Genomic DNA, 22,498 nt, shown 5'->3' with positions numbered 1-22,498 from the left:
CCTGACTCCCGGCTCCCCCCAAAATATGGGGCACCGGGACACAGGGAATTAAGTGCACCAGTCGCAAAGGGGATCACCCCCACGGCTTAAGGCGGGCAGGCACTAGCCTAATGATCCTGATTTCCCACCGCTTGTACTGAAGCCACAGTTGGGTTGGGGGGATGTGCGATGGGGTCCACTTTTCTCGGATACGAGTGGATCGGGTCGGTGCCCTCTCCCCAACCCCCCCCCCCCCCCCCCGCGGAGAATTTCCCATTAAATGTTGGAATTTATTGTTTGGAAGGAACGGATGGTCGGAGGTTTATGATAGTTTTGGTGTTAGGTTTCTTCCCCACACCAGAGAGGCAGGCCTCCCCTTTGGAAAGACCCGATCTGGGACTTTCAACACCTCAGTCCCACAGGTTATCCCTGTTTAGGTAGACTAGCAGGCTAAGGCTACCTCTGGTATTATCCTCACAAACCCAAAGTAGGCTTACTCACAGGGTACAAGGCACAGCCCATACTTCAATCCACAGGCCTACGTTGTACCCCCAGAGACTGGGGTAAAGCCCTTTGTTCCTTTCCTAAACCTAAGCTCAAGCCTACCTATCCATCTCCCCTCCCACCTTACCCCAATCCTCTTTTCCCCCCTCCTCACTTTACCCATCCTCTCTATTGCTCCCTTCCCACCCCCCCTCACTGTCGCAGGCCCTCTCTGTCTACGAATCAAAAGGGCACCAACGCTAGTAACCTCAGCTACCAAAATGACTCCTAGGATGCAGGGCTCAGCTCCTCTGTCCCTCAAAGTGTACTCTCTGAATACAAAGGGACTTAATATCTCAGAAAAGCATAGTAGTCTGCTAACCGAAGTTCATAGGCAGAAAGCCCAAATTATATTTGTACAAGAAACGCATTTTAAAACAAGTTCCATACCCCGGCTTTCCAATCACTGCTTCCCGGTGGTATACCATGCAACATGTGTTGATTCGAAGATGAAAGGGGTAGCAATACTAATGGCAAAGTCATTTGCATTCAACCTAACAGACCAAAGGGCAGGTTCCTTTTTTTTGAAAGGTACCTGGAGAGAAAAACTAGTGACCCTGGCAAATATATATTGTCCAAACTCAAAACAGGCAACCTTCTTGAAGGATACCCTATTGAAACTAACCACGTTCAAGACGGGCCTAGTGATCCTGGGAGGTGACCTCAACATTGCCCTAAATCCGCTCCTAGACAGATCCACAGGCACCTCATCAATACCATTCTCGGCTTTACGGCAAGCAAAACTCCAATTAGCCTCACTCATACTTCATGATTCCTGGCTCACCCTGAATCCAAAGGAGAAGGACTTTGCGTTTTATTCGGCCCCACATAGCTGATACTCTCGGCTATATTACCTGTTCATACCCTAGAGAGATCTGGCATACCTACACAATGCGACAATAGAAAACATGGTGATCTCGGACCACCACCCGATCACCATGACCCTGCAATTTCCTCAGAGGGAAACATTCACGAAAATCTGGAGGCTAGACTCATCCCTTCTCATGGATATCGGTGACTTGGCTACTATCAAACAGATCATTAGCAAGTTTTTCCAACATAATGACACACCAGACATTTCCCCATGGTACAATGGGAAGCCCATAAATGCATAGTGCGCGGGCACCTGATGGCCCTGGCAGCAAAGAAGAAGAAACAACACCAGTCCCTTATTTTGGAATTGACAACCAAAATCTCCAAACTGGAAGCACAACACAAATGCTCCCAGGCAGCTAGAGTGGCAGCCGAACTGGCTGATACTCGGGCACTCTTGCGAGAGGAATTGTACAAAAAGGCACGGAAACAACAGTTACTATCACAGAAATTCTATGACAACAGTAACAAACCGGCGAGACTCCTGGCCAGATATACACAAAAACGTACCCTCGCCCATACTGTCCATCATATAGTAGACAATGCAGAGGGGATGCGAAGGAAAAATGAGGAGATAGCTCGACAGTTCCACAATTACTACAGGAAACTATATGACATACAGACAAACAAACCTAATCTAAGCTCAGTAGAGGAGAGGACAAACCTGATTAGAGAATTTCTCCACCAGTACAGCCCTAATGCCATAACAGCTGAAGACCAGCAGGCTCTCAAAGCCCCGTTGTCCTCAGAGGAATGCTTTCCAGATCTCTTAGGCCCAGGCTTCCTAAAGGCCTTTAACCCCTTAACAGGCACACCGAGCTCTCCCCACCGCCTATTAGAGGCATACATTACAGTGATTCCAAAGGAAAATAAGGACCAGACCAACGTAGCAAATTATCGACCAATCTCGCTTTTAAATGTAGACGTGAAACTCTTTTCCAAAATCATAGCGACTACGCTTTCCTATCACGTGCTGGCATGGGTGTGTCTGGACCAAGTGGACTTTATCCCTGACAGAGACAATACCATCAAAGCTTTAAACCTACACCACTGGCTGACTTCCACACACCGTAAAGGGTTTTTCCTGTCCATGGATGCGGAGAAGGCCTTTGACCGGTTGGCCTGGGACTATATGGATGCAGTCCTGGAGATGCTGGGCTTGGGGACCTGCATGCGAGCGCTTATTAAAGCTCTGTACACTAACCCAAGCGCCAGGGTCCAGGTCAACGGTCACCTGTCAGAGGCCTTCCCCATCCAGAATGGCACCAGACAGGGTTGCCCCCTTTCTCCCTTACTTTATATACTTACTTTGGAACCCCTCTTAAGATGCATCCACGCCAATTCGAACATAAAAGGCATTGAAGTACATAACCGGGAATTTAAAGTCGCAGGATTTGTGGAGAATGTCCTCCTTTTCCTCTCATCACCCCTGACGGCCCTACCAAGATGCAAGTACTGGAACAATTCCGACTTATCTCTAATTTTAAAATCAATTTTTCGAAATCTTTTGCCCTAAACACCATCCTATCGCCCCACATAGTGCAACACTGCCAGAGGAACTTCACCTTCACCTGGAAGACAGATGCTATTACCTATTTAGGCATCCAATTACCGAGTAAGCTTACAGACTTATATAACAAAAACTTTTTGACAGAAATGAAAAGGCTACAACAAGACCTGAATAGGTGGGACGCACCCAACATTTCATGGTTCGGACGAGCATCTATCCTAAAAATTCTCCCTCGAATTTTGTATAAAATGCAGACTATTCCAATTTGTCTCCCACCCTCCTTTTTTGCGGCCTACAAAAAGTTATGTAGAACCTTCATATGGGGGTCCAGGGGGGCGAGAATTAAGTGGGCGAAACTGGTGTTGCCAAAATCCGAGGGGGGAATTGGGCTCCCTGACCTGCAGAGATACCACTGGGCCACTCAGCTAGCACAGATTGTGGAATGGAAGGTGCACACCCGGTGTAAGGAATGGGTACTTCTGGAACAATTAATGGCCAAAACCGAACTCAGTTCGATCCCTTGGCTGGCCAAAAAACATGTATCGGCAGTCATACAAACCCACCCTCTCATTAACGCAACCCTAGAAGCTTTCGATAGAGCATGTAAGGCCCATGCAATTTCAGCCAAAGAATGTGCCCTCACTATCAGAGGAAATCCAGACTTTATTCCAGGGCTAGCCAAGAACTTCCTGTCTGGGGAATGGCCACATGCAGAAATACAAGTCAAACACTTTTTCTCCAGAGGCAGGTTCCTCAGTCAGAAAGAACTGGCAGCCCTATCAGCGACCAAATCCTTTCCCTTTTGGATTTACATGCAACTCAAACACTACTTAGACAATTCAGCATCCAAGGGAAAATTTACAAAAGCCCCAACAGTCTTTGAGTCGCTGTGCTCAGGTCCTCCTCCTCAGAGGAACGTGATCTCAATACTCTATGCCTCCATGTTCCAGGACACCCACAATATCCTTCAAACAGAGCATGATTTTTGGGAGAGGCAACTAAACACAGAAATATCACACACAAGCTGGGAGTGAATTTACTTATACATTCACAAAGGATCACTGAATGTCCACATTCAGGAAAATGGGTATAAGATTAAGACACAGTGGTACAAAACACCAGAGATACTTCATACATTCATACCATTACCCACAGTCTCCAACCATTGTTGGAGATGTGACCAGGAACAAGGCACTTTCCTACACATCTGGTGGAACTGCCGCAAGGCTCCACTTCCTGTTTCCCTTAGAAAGAATGGCGGCGCCCTGACCCGAGAGCCGAGGGACGGGTCGACCTCGGGCGACCGACATCGCGGGTGCCCTGGACAGGTAAGTCGGCTTATTAAGTCAGCAGCTGCAGTGTTTGCAGCTGCTGACTTTTAATTTATTTTTTTTTTTAAACGGCCCTCCTCTTTAAGTTATAAATTACTTCTCCCAAAAAGTAACTGTGTTAGTAACTCGGTTACTGCATTGGTAAAGTAATTAGTTACTCAGCAAAGTAACTGACAGGGGTGGCAGCGGTGGTACTTGAGGGGTGGCAGCGGTGGTACTTGGGGGGGGGGGTGGCAGGGGTGGTACTTGGAGGGTGGCAGCGGTGGTGTACTAAGGCAGCGGTGGTACCGGGGGGGTGGCAGCGGTGGTGGTGCCATCCTCTCCCACCACCACCTCTTCCTCTTACTGATCCCATCCCCCACCACTACTGATCTCATCCCTACCCTATCCCCCCAATCACCTCTGTTGTAGTGATCCTATCAGGGAGGCTTACCTGTACGTGATGTATAGGTAAGCAGATACACTGACAGTGTGCATGAGACCTGCATTGCATTGGCGATGTGCTGATTACTGGTGCAATGCTTTGCAGGTTACTGCAACAAAAATTATTAAATGCACATTTTTTTACCTGCAAAAAAAATGTTCATTTACTTTTTCTTTTTTTAAAGTGAACTTATCTTTTAATAACCAGCTATACACAATGTGTTATGGAGAAAAAAAATGCATAAATGCATAAAAAAGCAACATTTTTGGTGAGGGTCCATTGAAGTCTATCACATGCAAAACGTAATCTGCTGTGGGGAAAGGAATTTCTGACCCTTTGTCAAAAACTCATAGATGTGAATGTGTACCATAGGAAACTATGTTAAATGGAATGTCTGCAAAAAGCAAAATACACTAAAAAACACATAGGTGTGAACCTAGACTAAAAGTCATATGAAAAGAAGAATGCTTCCCTGCTGTATGCTTATTTAAAAAAAAAAAAATGTATTGGCACATGTCTCCCATTGCAGGTCCTAGCTCCCTATAACCTTTGTTTGACAATTCCTTTATGATTGGTTCAATGAATGGCCCATGAGCTAAACCCATCCCCAGTAATAATATGAAATATATTGTGATGGTATTATTACCAAAATTTTGTTATAGGGCCCCATCATCTGTAGTTATGCCCCTGGTCTGGAGCGCTGACACTGAAGCAAACATGATGTGATGTTGGAAATATTTAAATAGCTTACATGAAAGACTGTTCATTTGTTTGTAGCATCAAAACAGATCATGTTTCTTTAGAGCTGAGCGAAAGAACAAAAAATAAAAACCAGCTAAATTGGCCTAAGATGTGGTTTCCTAGCAACACCAGATGTCTCTATGACTTTCCCAACCATCTCGCCTTTGAGATGCACTACTCCAGCTAATAACCAATACCCTAAGCGTGGCATCCCACTGACGTAGTGTTTTAGAACATTAGAGCATACAGGAATGAAGCACCTGTGAAAGGGAAGCAAACAACTAGCTAGATGTCTAAGATCAGCTGTAATTGTTGTTCTAGCCATCTCAGTAGAAACCTTTAAGTAAAATGTCTTTATTAAGTTTCTTTATTAATTAATTGTATAGAACAGTTGTGCTTTGATCCAGAACAACCTGATCAGATCTTTGCTTTTGTTGGTTCAGCTCAGGCAATCAAAACAATTTGTATAGTCCTTTTTGCGATGTAGAGTTTTTAATATTAGCAATGCTGGACTGGTTTATTAAAGAGGAAGAAAACATGGAGGTGTGGCATAGAGAAATGGTGCTCAAGGTCTCCTACGCATTGTCCTCTAGTTTCAGACTAAAAGATTCCAAATTCTTTGGGACCTCCGAATTTTTTTTTTTGATAGATTCCTATTAATTAATTTTAGTTCTAACAATAAGGGTCCCAAATACACTATGTTGCCAGAAGTGTTGGGATGTCTGCAAAAAAAATTCAGTTTTATCTTATATTCCTTGCATATGTTCTGAAGAAAATTCCCTTGCAAAGTGCAACTCTCCTTGCAAAGTCAATAGCCAATTTTCCCTTACTAAATCAACCTCAATATCTCAGTTTTGTACAACAATTTTGGTTATAGACAAACCACTTGTGGTGTTGCTAGAACCACTGTTTCTATAATTATATGACCATATCCCAAAAGTATCTCATTGGTGAGTATAAAGTAAATCTCTCCCTGGCTTTTAATTGGTCAATAACTGAATCAAAAGTTGGGCTGAGGCTTGTAGTATACATGTTGGTCAGTGAGTACAAAGCCTCGTACACACGATCAGATTGTTGGTCAACAAAGCGTCAGTCTTTTGTCCGAAGGGTGTGTGCCAAGAACTTGTCTTGCATACAAATGTTACACAATTGTTGGCCATCAAACACGAATGTAGTGACGTACTATGAGAAATTTCAGCTCTTGAGCGCCACCCTTTGGGCACCTTCTGCTAATGTCGTGTTTGGTGAGCATTGATTCTGAGCACGTGTGTTTGTACTTTCAACTTTTGTGTGACGGACTTGTTTACAAGCGATAGGAAAATCTGACAACAGACTGTTGTCTGCCGAAAATTTACTAGTCTACCATCCAACATTTGTTGGTGGAAAGTTGGACAACAATTGTCTGATGGAGCATACTAACGGTCGGATTTTAGGCCAACAGTCTGTCATTACACAATTCCCGGCCAAAAATCGGATTGTGTGTACGAGGCTTAAGTTTCGGCTGAATATATGTTGTTCTTGATTGCATGCAGGTGGGCTGTATTTGATTAGATGTGAATTTACTGGGTAGACTAGACTTAGAAGCTCAGCTATTGTTCAAGCAAACTGTTAAAGAAAATGTAGCGCTAAAAAAAAAAAAGTAAACTTATGATATTAGATGCTGAAACATTAAAGTCCCAATAAGTGAAATATGTGTGAGACTAGGATAAGACCATATGGAAAATAGTCCCATGGCCACAATCCTAAAGAAAATTCATAATATAAGTGGCAGGCCAACTGTGAAATAATGATCTCCTGATGAAAAATGAATCCAGAGCAGGTGAATCCTTACAATAAGAAGAGATTTATGCACTCTTACTGAAATGGATTGATCCGAATGTCGTACGACACTGAATCAAACGAGCATGAATATCCCAATGGATGTATCCCCCCAAGTGGAACAAGGATCTCTTTACTGGAAAGGTATCCAACGAACATAGGCAATCTTAAGCCCCATACACACTATCAGATTTTCTAATAATTTTTTCCTTCAGGTTTACCAAAACCATGTAGTAGAAGGGCCTGCCTGATTGCATACAAATTGAAACTCCTAAGGTTTGACCTCATAGTATATGGTTTTGGTAAATCTGAAGGAAAAACTCAGCAGAAAAACTGATAGTGTGTATGGGGCTTTACTCCGCAAATTATGAAGCCCACTCTCATCCAATCATAACATATGGAAAAAGAGGGAATACTCCAATGGTGAAGATCAAAAAAATGATTGGTTTATTAAACCGACAAGTATAAAAAAAGATAAAAGTGATCACATACAAATAAAAAAGCAATGTAGAGAGCGATAAGCCTTTCCCAACGCGTATCGAACATCTACAGGGGCTTGTTCAAGCACACTCTGTCAAACCACACTAATATTTTGGTTACTTCCATTTTTGGCTGCAGTAAACTACATGATAATTTATTATTTTTTCCACAAAAAAAGGTAACCAGGTGTGTGGTAGCTCTATCATATTCGTGAAAATATACGTTTGAGCCCCATCACCTTTATTGTGGGAAAGGTCGCTGGAACTGCGATAACACTCAATTGCAAAATTATTGACTGGCTATACAGAGTCCATCAAAACACTGAAACCTGGGCCTCTGTAAATAAAACTGCAACACATAGAGGCAGAATCTGTATATACATTTATTTTTATAGAATTTGGAAACCAGTTTATTTATACTTGGATAAAGCAATTTGCATTCAAAGTCTGGTGGGCACCTGCCATCCAACTCAAAGTAGCCACATGGTCTGCTGCCATTAAAAGTAAAAGTATGCCGATTCTGTACAAAGATGTGGTAATAAGATGGAAGCAAGGGATCATCACCGAATAGAGAAAACTGGGAATTTTAGCCTATCCACGGCACAATTTTTCCAAGTTTTTTAGTGAATCCACAATCATTTTCTCTCCAGTGTTTAGTATAACTAGGATATAATGCAATACTGGTTACATATGCACCAACCCATGCTTCAGGGAAGCACTCAATCTAATCTTTCTACCATAGTTGCTCAAGCAGCCGCACAATCAAGGGTTAGTGTAGTCAGGAGTCAGCCCACATAAAGTATCTAAATCTAAAAACAAAAATGTTATATACTGTATCGTACCATTACTTAGATGTGGTAGCTGCATTTGTTTTATTTTTTCAAGCTTTTTTCCTCCTTCCTGCACTCACAATACTCACTAACTGTACTGTTTTACTGTAGCTACAGGGCTCGGCTGCAAAAATCGCTGTCATGTTATGCCGCTTCTTATTGTGGCCACTAGGGGCATGTCCGCTGCTTGCTCCCGGAGCCTATGCGAGTGCCCAGCAGCCACGATGACCGCCGGGCTCCCGCGATCGCTCGTGACACAGCAAGAACCGGGATCTCTGTGTGTAAACACAGAGATCCCGGTTCTCTGAGGGGAGAAGAGTCAGATTGTGTGTTCATACAAAGTATGAACATTGATCTGTCGCTTCCCCTAGCAAGTCCCTTCCCTCCTTCAGTTAGAACATGTAGCAGGGAACACAGTTCACCCCTTGATCGCCCCCTAGTGTTAACCCCTTCACTGCCAGTGACATTTTTACAGTAATCAATGCATTTTTATTGCACTGATCGCTGTATAAATGCCAATGGTCCCAAAAAGGTGTCAAAATTATCCGATGTGTCCGCCATAATGTCACAGTTACGATAAAAATTGCAGATCGCCGCCATTACTAGTAAAAAGAAAATAATAAAAATGCTATAAATCTATCCCCTGTTTTGTAGACGCTATAACTTTTGCACAAACCAATCAATATACACTTACTGCAATTTTTAATAACAAAAATATGTAGAAGAATACGTATCGGCCTAAACTGAGAAAAAATCTGCTTTTTTTTTTTAAATATAATGGGATATTTATTATAGCAAAAAGTACAAAATATTGTGTTTTTTTTCAAAATTGTCACACTTTTTTTTTTTATAGCTCAAAAAATAAAAAACGCAGAGATGATCAAATACCACCAAAAGAAAGCTCTATTTGTGGGAAAAAAGGACGTCAATTTTGTTTGGGTACAACATCGCATGACTGCGCAAATGTCAGTTAAAGTGATGCAGTGCCGAATCACAAAAATTGGCCCGGTTATTCAGCAGCCAAATCTTCTGGGGCTGAAGTGGTTAAAGTGACAATAAAACCAAAACTGAAATTCATTGCAGCTTACCAATCCTTAAATGTGGTGACTACATTTAGTTTTCTAGGTTGTTTAGGCTTTTTTCTCTCTGTTTTCACCCGGTGATCTGGCCAGTAACACATCTCCTGTATTAGAGTACCCCTATTCTGGACGAAGGAGCACAGGGGGCACATTTGGACAGCAGCATTGTAAGTTTGGGGGGAGGGGAGTGTTATATAGACTAGCAGATTTTCGATACACTAAAACGTTGAAGCCAAACGCCAGCTAACGCTTTATAACCAGTTGCAGCAAATCATTTTTGTATCCTTTTAGAGTTATAGGCTTTATATAAATAAATAAAAGCTGATCATTGAAAGCACCTATGCTAGTGTTTATTGGTTTATCTAATCCCTGTAACTGATACATGTACATGAGAGCTTGTTCTTTTGAAAAACAACAGACTTACAAGCCGGATCACCAGATAAAAATAGAGGAAAGAAAAAGCTTGAAAATGAAAACAAATGCCGCTATCGCATCTAAGAATTGATAAGCAGCAATATAATAAATGGTTGGTTTTGGCTTTAACACTGCTTTAAGGCATAGAATTGTCACCCAAGTAGGGGACTGCAGAAAACCCTCTGCTCTCCCCATCTCCAAAGACTTGGGGTGCTCTGTATTCCACAGAGGTACATTAAGCAGAGCTGAGAACATTGCTTACATGTCAGTAACAATGTATTTTTGCACGTATTGAACAGATACAACAGAACACTTTTAATGGTATAAACAGAGCAAATAAAATACATTAATTTTTAGGGTTGACACCCATACTTAAAAATGCTTATGCTTCCAATGCCGAGTTCTCTTTTTGAAAATACCTATTTACTGACCACCAGGGCTTTTTTCAGCAGAAACGCGGGGGGACGCAGTTCCAGGACCTCCAGCACTGAATGTATGTAATGGCAAGGGGGTCTATTGATGCTAGTTTATGGGAGGATCTATTGTTGCTGAAGGGTGTCTATTTTTGCTAAGGGGGGTCTATTGTTGCTGGTGTGAAATCTACCATTGCTGGGGATCAATTGTTGCTGGGAGGGATCTAGTGATGCTGGCTGTAGGGAAATCTGTTATATCTGCTGGGGGTCTGTTGTTTCTGGGGGGAGAGGGTATTTTGTTGTGATTGTCCATTGCTGCTGGGAGGGGATCTATTTTTGTGGGACAGGGGTATCTATTTTTGCTGGTGTGGGATCTACTGTTGCTGGGGGTGGGTCTTCTGCTGCTGGAGGTCAGTTGTTGCTGGGAGGGATCTAGTGATGCTGGCTGCAGGGAAATCTATTGTTTCTGCTAGGGGTCTGTTGTTTCTGGGGGAGAGGGTCTCTGCATAAATGTCACTGGTCCTAAAAAAAAGTGTCAAAAGTATCTGATGTGTGCGTCACAATGTTGCAGTCCCAATAAGAATTGCCGCCATTACTAGTATAAAAAATAAATAAAAAGTAATAAAATAATAAAAATGCCATAAATGTATCCCTTTTTTTGTAGATGCTATAACTTATGTGCAAACCAATCAATATACCAGGGATATGCAATTAGCGGACCTACAGCTTTTGCAAAACTACAAGTCCCATCATGCCTCTGCCTCTGGGTGTCATGCTTGTGGCTCTCAGAGCCTTGCTATGCCTCATGGGACTTGTAGTTTTGCAACAGCTGGAGGTCCGCTGATTGCATATCCCTGCAATATATGCTTATTGTGATTTTTATTACCAAGAATATGTAGAAAAATACATATCGGCCTAAGCTGATGAAGACTTTTTTTTTTTGGACATTTATTATAGCAAAAAGTACAAAATAGTGGTTTTTTTTGTTTTTGTTTTTTTTTTTCAAAATTGTCACTCTTTTGTTTATAGCGCAAAAAATAAAAACCGCGGTGATCAAATACCATCAAAAGAAAGCTCTATTTGTTAGGAAAAAAGGACATATATTTAGTTTCGGTACAATGCCACATGACCAATTGTCAATTAAAGCGACGCAGTGCCGTATCGCAAAAAATTGCCTGGTCAGGAAGGGGGCAAATCCTTCCTGGGCTGATGACGTTAAACAAGATGGATATACATTTGTTTAGTAAAAGCTTTTTTCTTGTTAGAACTCTGCATTCATACTTACTCCAGATTTCATGTACTTTGATGAAAAACTGATGATGCATTTAAACTTAATGAAAGTGCTCCCACGTGTGTAGTCAATCTGAGAGCACAGCATTTAGTGCAGATGTATGTGGGTTAAAGAATAACATAAGCATCTAATTAAATTACCAAGGAAAATGTATCTGTTGCATTTCCATTAATGAAAGCAAACATACCCTTAAATAAGTATATTAAGCAGCTAATGATTTGTTATGTTATTATTTCAAGCTTTCCATGGGAGGGAAGACTTACAGGAACTGGAAAAGAATGATGGCCTTATTTAGCTAATCCATATTAAAGTGATTCTTTTAGGTATGGATCGATATTGGTGGTAGGACTGGACACAGTACTTTATTAGCAGGGAGTATCTTATTTGTACTAAAGGAAATTTATACTGAATGGAGCTGCCGTAGCTGATCTATGTGAGTTATCTGGCTGTCTCTGACTTCAGTGGTTGATTTTATACCCACCAGAGAAACTATGAGGGGGGGGGGGGGGGGGTTTACTAAAACTGGTTCACCTGTGCATAGTAACCAATCGGCTTCTAACTTCAGCTTGCTCCATGTGAAAGGGTCCTTACTGGCTGTTCCGATCGGGTCCGCCTGTTCGTTTTTCAGGAGGATCTGATCAGACCTTGCAATCTCCTCTATGGAGCAGCGAGGTCCGCTGACATCCGCCGTAATCTGATCATAGTTACATGGTTGGTAAGGTTGAATAAAGACAACAGTTCTACCTGTATAGGTGTGTAGAAAATCATTTCCCATACCCCCGTATATTGTTTTTTCTAAGATGCATGACCAAGAGTATTTTAAAACTATATATACTTTCTTGCCCCATACACACTATCAGTTTTTCTGCTGAATTTTTCCTTGATTTACCAAAACCATATAATATGAGGTCAAACCTTAGGCGTTTCAATTTTTATGCAATCAGGCAGGCCCTTGCACTACATGGTTTTGGTAAACCTGAAGGAAAAACTCAACAGAAAAAACTGATAGTGTGTATGGGGCTTCTGCCGACACTACCGATTTGTGGAAGAGAGTTTCACATCCTTACCATCTTAACACTGAAAAACCCTTATGCAGCTTAGGATTAAACTGCTTCTCTTCCAGTCTCATTGTGTGGACCTGTGTCTTCTTAAGCCTCACACACACGATCAGACTTTAAACAAACTTTCCTGTGGATTTCTGTACAAAGGGCGTTGGCTGTGAACTTATTAAGCATACACATGATCAGACTTTTTCAGCCAACTTTCACCAAATCACGTGGTTTTTCTGCTCTTTACCGCCACCTTTGGTCAACTTCTGTATTGTTGTCTGCTCTTTTGCATTGGCTCTGAGCATGCGTGTTTGTAAAGTCCGATGGTTTTCTGCACACACAATCAAACTTTGCTCCATTGGACTTATGTTGTCGGAAAGTTTGTCTGTTCGCACAGCCAACATTTGTCTGAAGAAAAACAAAAAAGTTTGTCCGATGGAGGGTACACACGGTCGGATGTTGCCTTAAAACAGCTAATTTGCATGTTTGTTGTCAAAAAGTCTGATCATATGTACGGGCCTTTACACTCCCTGTGACTGAAAAGTTTCATACTTATCCTGGGATCCCCATTGAGATATTTCTAAATCACTATCATATCTCCTTTCAAGTGAAATTCAGCGCTTGTAGTCCATCCTCATAATTGAGGTCCTCCAATCCCCATAATAATTTAGTTGTCCTTCTCTGGACTCTCATAAAGTTCCAGCACATCCCTTCTGAGGATTGGTGACCAGAACGGATTGGAATATGTGGCCTAACCAGAGTTTTATAAAGTGGCAGGATTATCGTTTTATCCCTGGAGTATATCCCTTTTTTTATGTGTGCTAATATTGTGCTGGCTTTGCTTACTGCAGCTTGACATTGCATGCTATGCATGGCATGGATTTTGCGGTCTTACACACAAAATCTAGACAGATGGGGGTCTTATTCCCCATCCATCTGGCGGATCGGATGAAAATGAACAGGTGGTCCATTTCTATCCGTGTCATCCTCCTTCTCAGCAGGGATCAGCGGATCGATGCGCCGCTGAGCAAGTGGAATCTGTTGCATGGAGGCGTCCGTGTGAAAAGGGCCTTAAGCTTTGAAAAACGTAGAAGCTGGTTAATATGCAAAGCTGCATCAGATTCTGTTTGCACCAATTTTAACCAATTTTAACCACTTGACCTCCAGAAGATTTGCCCCCTTCATGACCAGGCCATTTTTTGCAATATGGCACTGCGTTACTTTAGCTGACAATTGCGCAATCCCGCGACACTGTACCCAAATAAAATTTATGTTCTTTTTTTTCCACTAATAGAGCCTTCTTTTGGTGGTATTTGATCATCTCTGCATTTATTTTATTTTTTTTGAGCTATAAACAAAAAAAGACTGACAATTTTGATAAAAACATCAACTTTTTATTTTATTTTCTGCTATAAAACATATCCAATAAAAGAAATATAAAAAAATATAATTTCTTCATAAATTTAGGCTAATATGTATTCTGCTACATATGTTTGGTAAAAAAAAAAAAAATCCTTATAAGCATATACTGATTGGTTTGCACAAACGTTATAGCATCTACAAACTATGGGATATTTTTATTTTTATTTTTTACTAGTAATGGCGGTGATCAGTGACTTATCAGCGACTGCAATATTGAGGCTGACAAATTGGACACTAACTGATACTTTTGACACTTTTTGTGAACCAGTGACACTAATACAATAATCAATGCTAAAAAATATGCACTGTCACTTTACAAATGACACTGGCTGGGAAGGGGTTAACATCAGGGGTGATCAAAGGGTTAACTGTGTGCCTAGCCAGTGCTTGTGTACTGTGAGAGGTGCTTTACTAGGGGAAGGCATTGATCCATGTTGTTGCTTTGCAGGAATACAGGATCAATGCCTTCCCTACTGACAGAACAGTGATCTGCCTTGTTCATATAGGCAGATTTCCGTTCTGGCATTGGATGCCGGTGGACATCGAGTCCTCCGTACCCGCAGATCAGCTCCTGCTGTGTATAATCACAGTGGGAGGAGAGGGTTGCCGGCAACATGCATGTGCGCCCCAGACCTGAAAGTGCAGGCTCACCTACTAAGTGCTGCCGTTTATGTAAGTTATACGATCAGCAGTTAAATCTTTCTCCCTCTATCTGTATGATTAGTTCCAAAGGTTTATCCAGGTGGGTTAAAGTAAAGCCATACTAAAGAAAGGCAGTGCAGACCAGCTTCTGACTTTTATAAGCTCCAACATGGATAAAAGACCTTTCCTGGAAAAAAAAATACTGCTGTGGGCTTCCTTAAAGGATATGTTACCACAGTGGGCATTGAAAAAGGTGTTTGAGCATCTGAAACATGTTGTGGCCCTGCCTCTCCCTGACATCACAGGCCAATTGTGACAGCTGTGTTCTCGGCGTGGCTGTATGCTCACTGTAGCACATTGCTGGATGTCTTGTTGTGATACATCCACCTGTCATCTTCTGAGTGTGTTGTCTGTCAGCCTGAACTCTTTATGCCACTCGTCATGTATCCACTATGTACTGTAAGTGTGTTATGTTTAATAAAGTGTTACTTTTGATGGTTTACTAACTCCAGCACCCTGTGCTTGCCTTTCCTAACAGTACAGTAATGTCCTCAACAAATCTCACACCCATCCACATGAAACTAGCAGTCAGAGGAAGCAATGCCTAGGCACCCTCACATCCATTTTACGAGTATTGCTTAGTTCCAATTAACAATTATAAATTTTCTCTACAACATAGAAAAGCTTCACGTTTTGAATTTAGTTCCACTTTAAAGCAGAACTTCACTCTTATGCCCTGTACACATGGTCGGACATTCCGACGACAAAATCCGTCGGATATTTTCCAACGGATTTTGGCCCAAACTTGGCTTGCATACACACGGTCGCACAGCGTTGTTGGAAAATACGATCGTTCTGAACTCGGTAACGTAGAACCCATATGACTGGACTATAAAGAGTGCAGTAGCCAATAGCTTTTGTCTCGTAATTTATTCTGAGCATGCGTGGCACTTTGTCCGTAAGAATTGTATACACGCAATCGAAATTTAAACTATCAGATTTTGTTGTCGGAAAATTTTAGATCCTGCTCTAAAACTTTTTGTGTCGGAAATTTCGACGGAAAAAGTCAGATGGTGCCCAATTTTTTTTTTCAAAATTTTCGGTATTTTTTTATTTGTTTAGCAAAAAATAAAAACCGTAGAGGTGATCAAATACCACCAAAAGAAAGCTCTATTTGTGGGAAAAAATGTCATATGGGTACAGTGTAGCATGACCGCGCAATTCTCATTCAAAGTGTGACAGTGCTGAAAGCTCAAAATTGGTCTGGGCAGGAAGGTGTTTAAGTGCCTGGTATTGAAGTGGTTAAAGTGTATGTTATCTCTACATCCAGAAGCGCCTCTTCCTTTGCTTTTTTTCACAGACTTTGGAACATGGTTTCTGTCCTTCACTGATGGTAGCCCTGGATATGGAACTCCTGGTTTTAAATGCTTTCCTTTGTTCTACTGGACAGTAGCTTTTATATTTATAATCATACGGATCTTAACATAATATGGACTCTCATCATATAATTGGATTTTTTGGTTTCAATTGGTGAGAGACTGGTGGACATTGGGAAAAATCTTTGACCCTGTTTTTTGTGCATTTACTTGTGTATAGAATCCCACGGATGGGAAGTCCGCTTCCTGCTCTTATAGGCCAGGCTGAGACTTCAGAAGGAATTGGAATAGAGGGCAGGCATCCTTTCAAAAACCCCTAAAAGCCAGGTGTCAGTAACTTAGTAGGAGGCTGAGATGCTAGAAGGGCTCCCCTTGCGGCTGAGCGCAGCACACCACTGAAGGTGGAACAGCAGGTGTGGTGCCCACAGAAGCATAGGTGCTGGGATGCTGGAGACAGGCGTGCTTGTAAGGTCCAGGAGACAGAGTCCAGTGGAATAACTGAATAGCGAAGCCGGGAGCCAGATCAGGGGTCATTCACAGAGAAACAGTCCAGGATCAGAATGACCAAAGGTCAGCTGCGTCTTAGTACAGGGAGCAGGAAAAGCAGAGTCCAATACCCAGGCCGGGGTCAGATGCTGGGAGCAGGCAGGAAGAAGTCAGGTGCAAGCCAAAGGATCAAGCCAGAGGATCCGGAAGAACAGGTCAAAACAAGCCAGGTCGGTACACAAGAGATCAGATCAGCAGATAATACAGGGCACAGGAACACAGGGTGAGCTGAAGACAAACCAGCAATTGCAGACACAAGCAGACTTCCTAATATAGGCCCATGTGACCTGCTGTTAGAGATACTAGGTCCTAAAGTCCTTCTCCTGCCAGAGATGCTGGGTCCTAAAGTCCTTCTCCTGCCATAAATACTGGTAGAGACGCTGGGTCCTAGAGCCCTTCTCCTGCTGTTGATTCCCTGACAGTGCCCCCCCCCCCCCCAACGGGCAGCCTCCAGGTGCCTATTTGGTTCATTTTCTCAGGGTATTTGGCCCAAAACTCTCTGAGGCATCTAGGGGCATGTATATTGGCCTCAGGTTCCCAGGAGCTCTCCTCGGGTGGATACCCCTTCCATTTAATTAAGAACTGAATTGTCCTATCTCTCAGTCGACAGTCAAGGATGGATTCCACTTCAAATTCAGTCTCATCTCCTACCAGGACCGGAGGTGGGGGTACTTCTTCTCTCCCTGGAAAATAACTAGAAATGGCATGTTTAAGTAGTGCAACATGAAAAACAGGGTGGATCTTATAAGATTCAGGTAATGCAAGTTCGAAGGCTACTGGATTTATTTTGCGTTTAATTTCAAAAGGACCAATGAACTTTGGCCCCCACCTTCGGGATGGACATGGCAGTTTGAGGTTTGCAGATGAGAGCCACACTTTGTCCCCTACTTTAAAGGCAGGGTTTCCTCTTCTTTTCTTGTCATATTGTTTCTTATACCCTTCTTGGGCTTTCTGCATTGTGTCCTGGAGAATTTGATAATTGGTTTGAATGAAATTTATTCTGTCCTGAACTGCCGGAACTGAAGATTCGGGGATGATATTGGGTAGTAGGGGGTGGTAGCCATAATTCGCCCAGAAGGGCGACTGGTTGGTAGCAGTGTGCACAGAGTTATTGTATGCGAATTCCGCACAGGGCAATAATGAAATCCAATCGTCCTGAGAAAAGGAACAAAAACATCTTAGATACTGTTCTAGCGTTTGGTTAGTCCTTTCCGTTTGACCATTACTCTGAATGGATGGTAGACTGTGGAAAAACATGTTTCAATTGACAGCAACTTGCAAAGGTTCCTCCAGAAACTAGAGGTGAATTGAACACCTCTATCTGGCACAATGTTGTCTGGTACCCCATGCAATCTGACTATTTCTTTGATGAAAGTTTTTGCTGTATCCATAATTGGCAAGAAGTGTGCCATCTTGAATAACCGGTCTACTACTACCAAGATGGTTGTAAATTCTTCTGAAGGGGGTAAATCCACTATAAAGTCTAATGAAATGTTCTTCCAAGGCTGTTCCGGGACTGGCAGAGGCCTTAACAGCCCCCAGGATTTAGCGTTGGACCCCTTATTCCGCTGGCATGTTGTGCAAGAATTTACATACTCCTTACAATTGGATCTCAGAGTGGGCCTCCATAAAGATCGTTGGACCAGTTTGATCGTTTTTCGGACCCCAAAGTGGCCGGCCAATTTGTGGTCATGAAAAGTTCTTAAAACCTGAAGCCTGGCTTGCTGTGGGACAAAAATCTTGTTTTGATGCCAAAGGAGCCCCTCCTGGCTTCTTAGAGAGTAGATTTCTGCCTCTGTGCACTGGGTGGATGCCTTTTCAATTGAAATCCTTAAATCAGGCTGGATCAAGAGGAAATTTTGAGGGGACAGAATTGAACTGGGTGTGACCTCTTCTGCGGTATCAGGGAACATTCGGGACAAGGCGTTGGTTTTACCATTCTTAGACCCTGGGCGGTAGGTGATATGGAAGTTAACACAAATACTACAAAACAAAAGAAAAAACACTGCGCTAATTCAAACATAAACTAGTGAAAAGAAAAGTGAAAAAACTATAATAAATTCTGTGAAGAACACAGCCCAGCTGCTAGCATACAAGCAAACCAAGTCAACTTAACATAAATACAATAAATGCTGCGCTAAAAGGCACCTATTTGAATAGGTGAAAGAAATAAGTGATGTGTATAAATAACAATATGAACGAGTGAATACAAAAGTTCGTGAAGTGTTTGAGAACAGTCCCAAAAATTATTCACTCTGGTGCGTCTCAGGCTGAATTGCAAGTCCGCAGATGACATTCAGGGTGAATTATCCTACCAAGTTCTCCGCCCTTAGCAACTCTTGGAACTGAATTGTAAGCAAATAGAAGAAATAGGTACCCTTACCAGATGAGTTGGACACATCCACCTTATAGTAGTGTGTCTTGCGAGCTTGTGGGGGAGGCTCCAGCCACTCACCCCAGTACACCGACCCGATATGTTGTCCTCTCAGGGTTCCTCGTGGTCTACATATAGGAAAGGTGAGTGGGATTTCCGTGCCAAACGCTGCGATCAAACTTGATGCCAGATGTCCCGCAAAGGTTCACCATAAAGGGAATAGAGCATAAAATACGCTTCGCATGGTGAAATACAACCAATGATGGTTTATTGAAAAAATGTTTGCGATGAACAAAATTGAAATTATAAACGCGTAGGGCTAGCAGTTATCTGCTCCCCACATTGCTATTTTTTATCTACTTTTTATGTATCACGTGATTTTATAATTTCAATTTTGTTCATCGCAAAAAAAATTTCAATAAACCATCATTGGTTGTATTTCACCATGCGAAGCGTATTTTATGCTCTATTCCCTTTATGGTGAACCTTTGCGGGACATCTGGCATCAAGTTTGATCGCAGCGTTTGGCACGGAAATCCCACTCACCTTTCCTATATGTAGACCACGAGGAACCCTGAGAGGACAACATATCGCGTCGGTGTACTGGGGTGAGTGGCTGGAGCCTCCCCCACAAGCTCGCAAGACACTACTATAAGGTGGATGTGTCCAACTCATCTGGTAAGGGTACCTATTTCTTCTATTTGCTTACAATTCAGTTCCAAGAGTTGCTAAGGGCGGAGAACTTGGTAGGATAATTCACCCTGAATGTCATCTGCGGACTTGCAATTCAGCCTGAGACGCACCAGAGTGAATAATTTTTGGGACTGTTCTCAAACACTTCACGAACTTTTGTATTCACTCGTTCATATTGTTATTTATACACATCACTTATTTCTTTCACCTATTCAAATAGGTGCCTTTTAGCGCAGCATTTATTGTATTTAAGATATGGAAGTTAAACCTAGAAAAGAATAGAGCCCATCGAGCCTGCCGGGGTCTCAGTCGCTTGGCCATGCGGAGATATTCTAGGTTCTTATGGTCTGTAAAGATTAATATAGGGTGGAGGGCTCCCTCTAGGAGATATCTCCATTCCTCCAGTGCAGTCTTAATCGCCAAGAGCTCTCGATCCCCCACGTCGTAGTTCTTCTCCGGCTGACTCATCTTCCGTGAAGAGAAGGCCACGGGATGAAGTAGGGCTTTGGGCCCCTGACGTTGGGAAAGAACTGCCCCCGTGGCTACTTCAGAGGCATCAACTTCCAGGACATAGGGTAAGGTAGGATCAGGATGCCGTAAGATAGGTGCGGAGGTAAAGAGGAGCTTCAGTTGATCGAAGACAGTTTGTGCTGCTACAGACCACTGGAATCTGGTATGTTGGCGGGTTATCTGGGTGATAGGCACTACAATGCTACAGAAGTTTTTTTTATAAATATCCTATACAAATTTGCAAAGCCTCTGAACCTCTGAACACCCTTCTTATCAGATGGAGCCGGCCACTCAAGGATAGCCTTCACCTTTTGAGGATTCATAGCTACCCCATTAGTGGTAATGATGAGTCGGAGGAATTGGATTGTCGTCTTCTCAAAGTCGCATTTCTCGGCTTTTACATACAATCCATGTGTTCTGAGGATGCCCAGTACCTTTTTTACATGCGTTCTGTGAAGCTCCAGAGTAGCTGAAAATATGAGAATATCGTCGAGGTAGACGATAGTGAAGTGGTCTAAGTACTGCCGAAAAATATCATTTATGAAATGTTGGAATGTGGCCGGGGCTTGCATAGTCCAAACGGCATTACTAAGTATTCAAAGTGCCCGAATCTTGTTCTGAATGCTGTTTTCCACTCATCCTCCTCTCGGATACGGACAAGATTGTAAGCTCCACGTAGGTCTAGTTTGGCAAAAATGTGGGCTGTACGAAACCTCTGGAAGAGTTCGGGGATGAGGGGGAGCAGATAGCGATTTTTGAGAGTAATTTTGTTTAAGTCCCTGTAGTCCACACGTGGCCTCAAGGTTTTATCTTTCTTCTCAACAAAGAAAATGCCGGCACTGGCGGGAGAGGAGGAAGGGTGGATAAATTCCTTTCTAAGGTTTTCATCAATATAATGCCTCAAAGTTTCAAGTTCCGTCTCTGAAAGGGGAAAAATACAGCCAAAAGGGATCTCAGCCCCCGGTAGCAAGTCAATGGGGCAATCATAGGGACAATGCAGGGGTAGAGTATCTGCTTTCTTCTTATCAAAAACATCTTGGAATTCATGGTAGGCCGCTGGTATATTTGAATCCATACTGGGTGTGGGTAGGACAGACAGACAACTAGAAAAGTCCTTGGATTCAGGAGCAAGACAATGCTGCCGACAGTAGGAAGAGGTGAAGAGAACTTCCCTCTTGGACCAGTCAACCTGAGGATTGTGTGCCTGTAACCATGGAATTCCCAGGATCACAGGGAATATAGGGGAGCTCAGGACATCAAAACTTAGAAATTCCTGATGACTAGAATTGATGGAGGTAAAGATAGGTGCCGTTTCTTGGGTGACATGCCCGGAACTGGGCATTGAGCCATCGGCCAGATGGACGGTCAGTCTTTGCCTTTTGCGGTGAAGAGGGATAGCAAATCTCTTTGGCAAGGTCAGATCCAAGAAACAGCTGCTTGCCCCGGAATCCAGTATTGCTTGGAGATGAACTTCCTCTCCTGCCACCAGTAATGTGACAGGAAGACTGATATGGGTTGGAGAAAACCTGGATACCTGAAAATGGACCAGAGTGCGGGGAACAGATTTTCTGGGTCTTACAGGGCAAAAGGTTATGTAATGTCCTGTTCCCCCACAGTAGAAGCAAAGGCTCGCCTGTCGGCGATGAAGTCTCTCCACTGAAGTTCATGTTGGATGGGCCCAGCCAAGCTGCATGGGGTTGGATGTAGGTGGGACTTTGGGCTGCCGAAAGGTTTGGATACGCTCAGAGAGGCATTCCCGTAAGCGTCTATCGAGATGAATGGTCAGTAGGATGAGACCTTCTAGTGTTGAGGGGGTCTCAATTCTGGACAGTTCATCCTTGATGGATTCGGACACCCCCAGCCGATACTGATAACTTAACGCTGCCTCGTTCCAACCCGAGTCTGAGGACCAGGTACCGAATTCCACTGTGTAATCTTCCGCAGGTCTCTGACCCTGCTGTAGCGTATGCAGAGCAGCTTCAGCAGTGGCCACCCGCAAGGAGTCATCATATAATTGGGCCATGGTTTCAAAGAACTGGTCCACAGAGTTGATGAGAGGACTCTCCTGCTCCAATAAGCCATGAGCCCACACTTGGGGTTCATCAGTCAACAAAGAAATAATGAATCCCACCTTCACTGTTTCAGTGGAAAAAGTCAGTGG

Source organism: Lithobates pipiens, unplaced genomic scaffold, assembly GCF_037356315.1.
Source record: "Lithobates pipiens isolate NorthernLeopardFrog02 unplaced genomic scaffold, aLitPip1_a1.2 Scaffold_30, whole genome shotgun sequence".
NCBI lineage: Eukaryota > Metazoa > Chordata > Amphibia > Anura > Ranidae > Lithobates > Lithobates pipiens.
The sequence above is the reverse complement of the archived record's forward strand: the minus strand, read 5'-3'. Positions refer to the sequence as shown.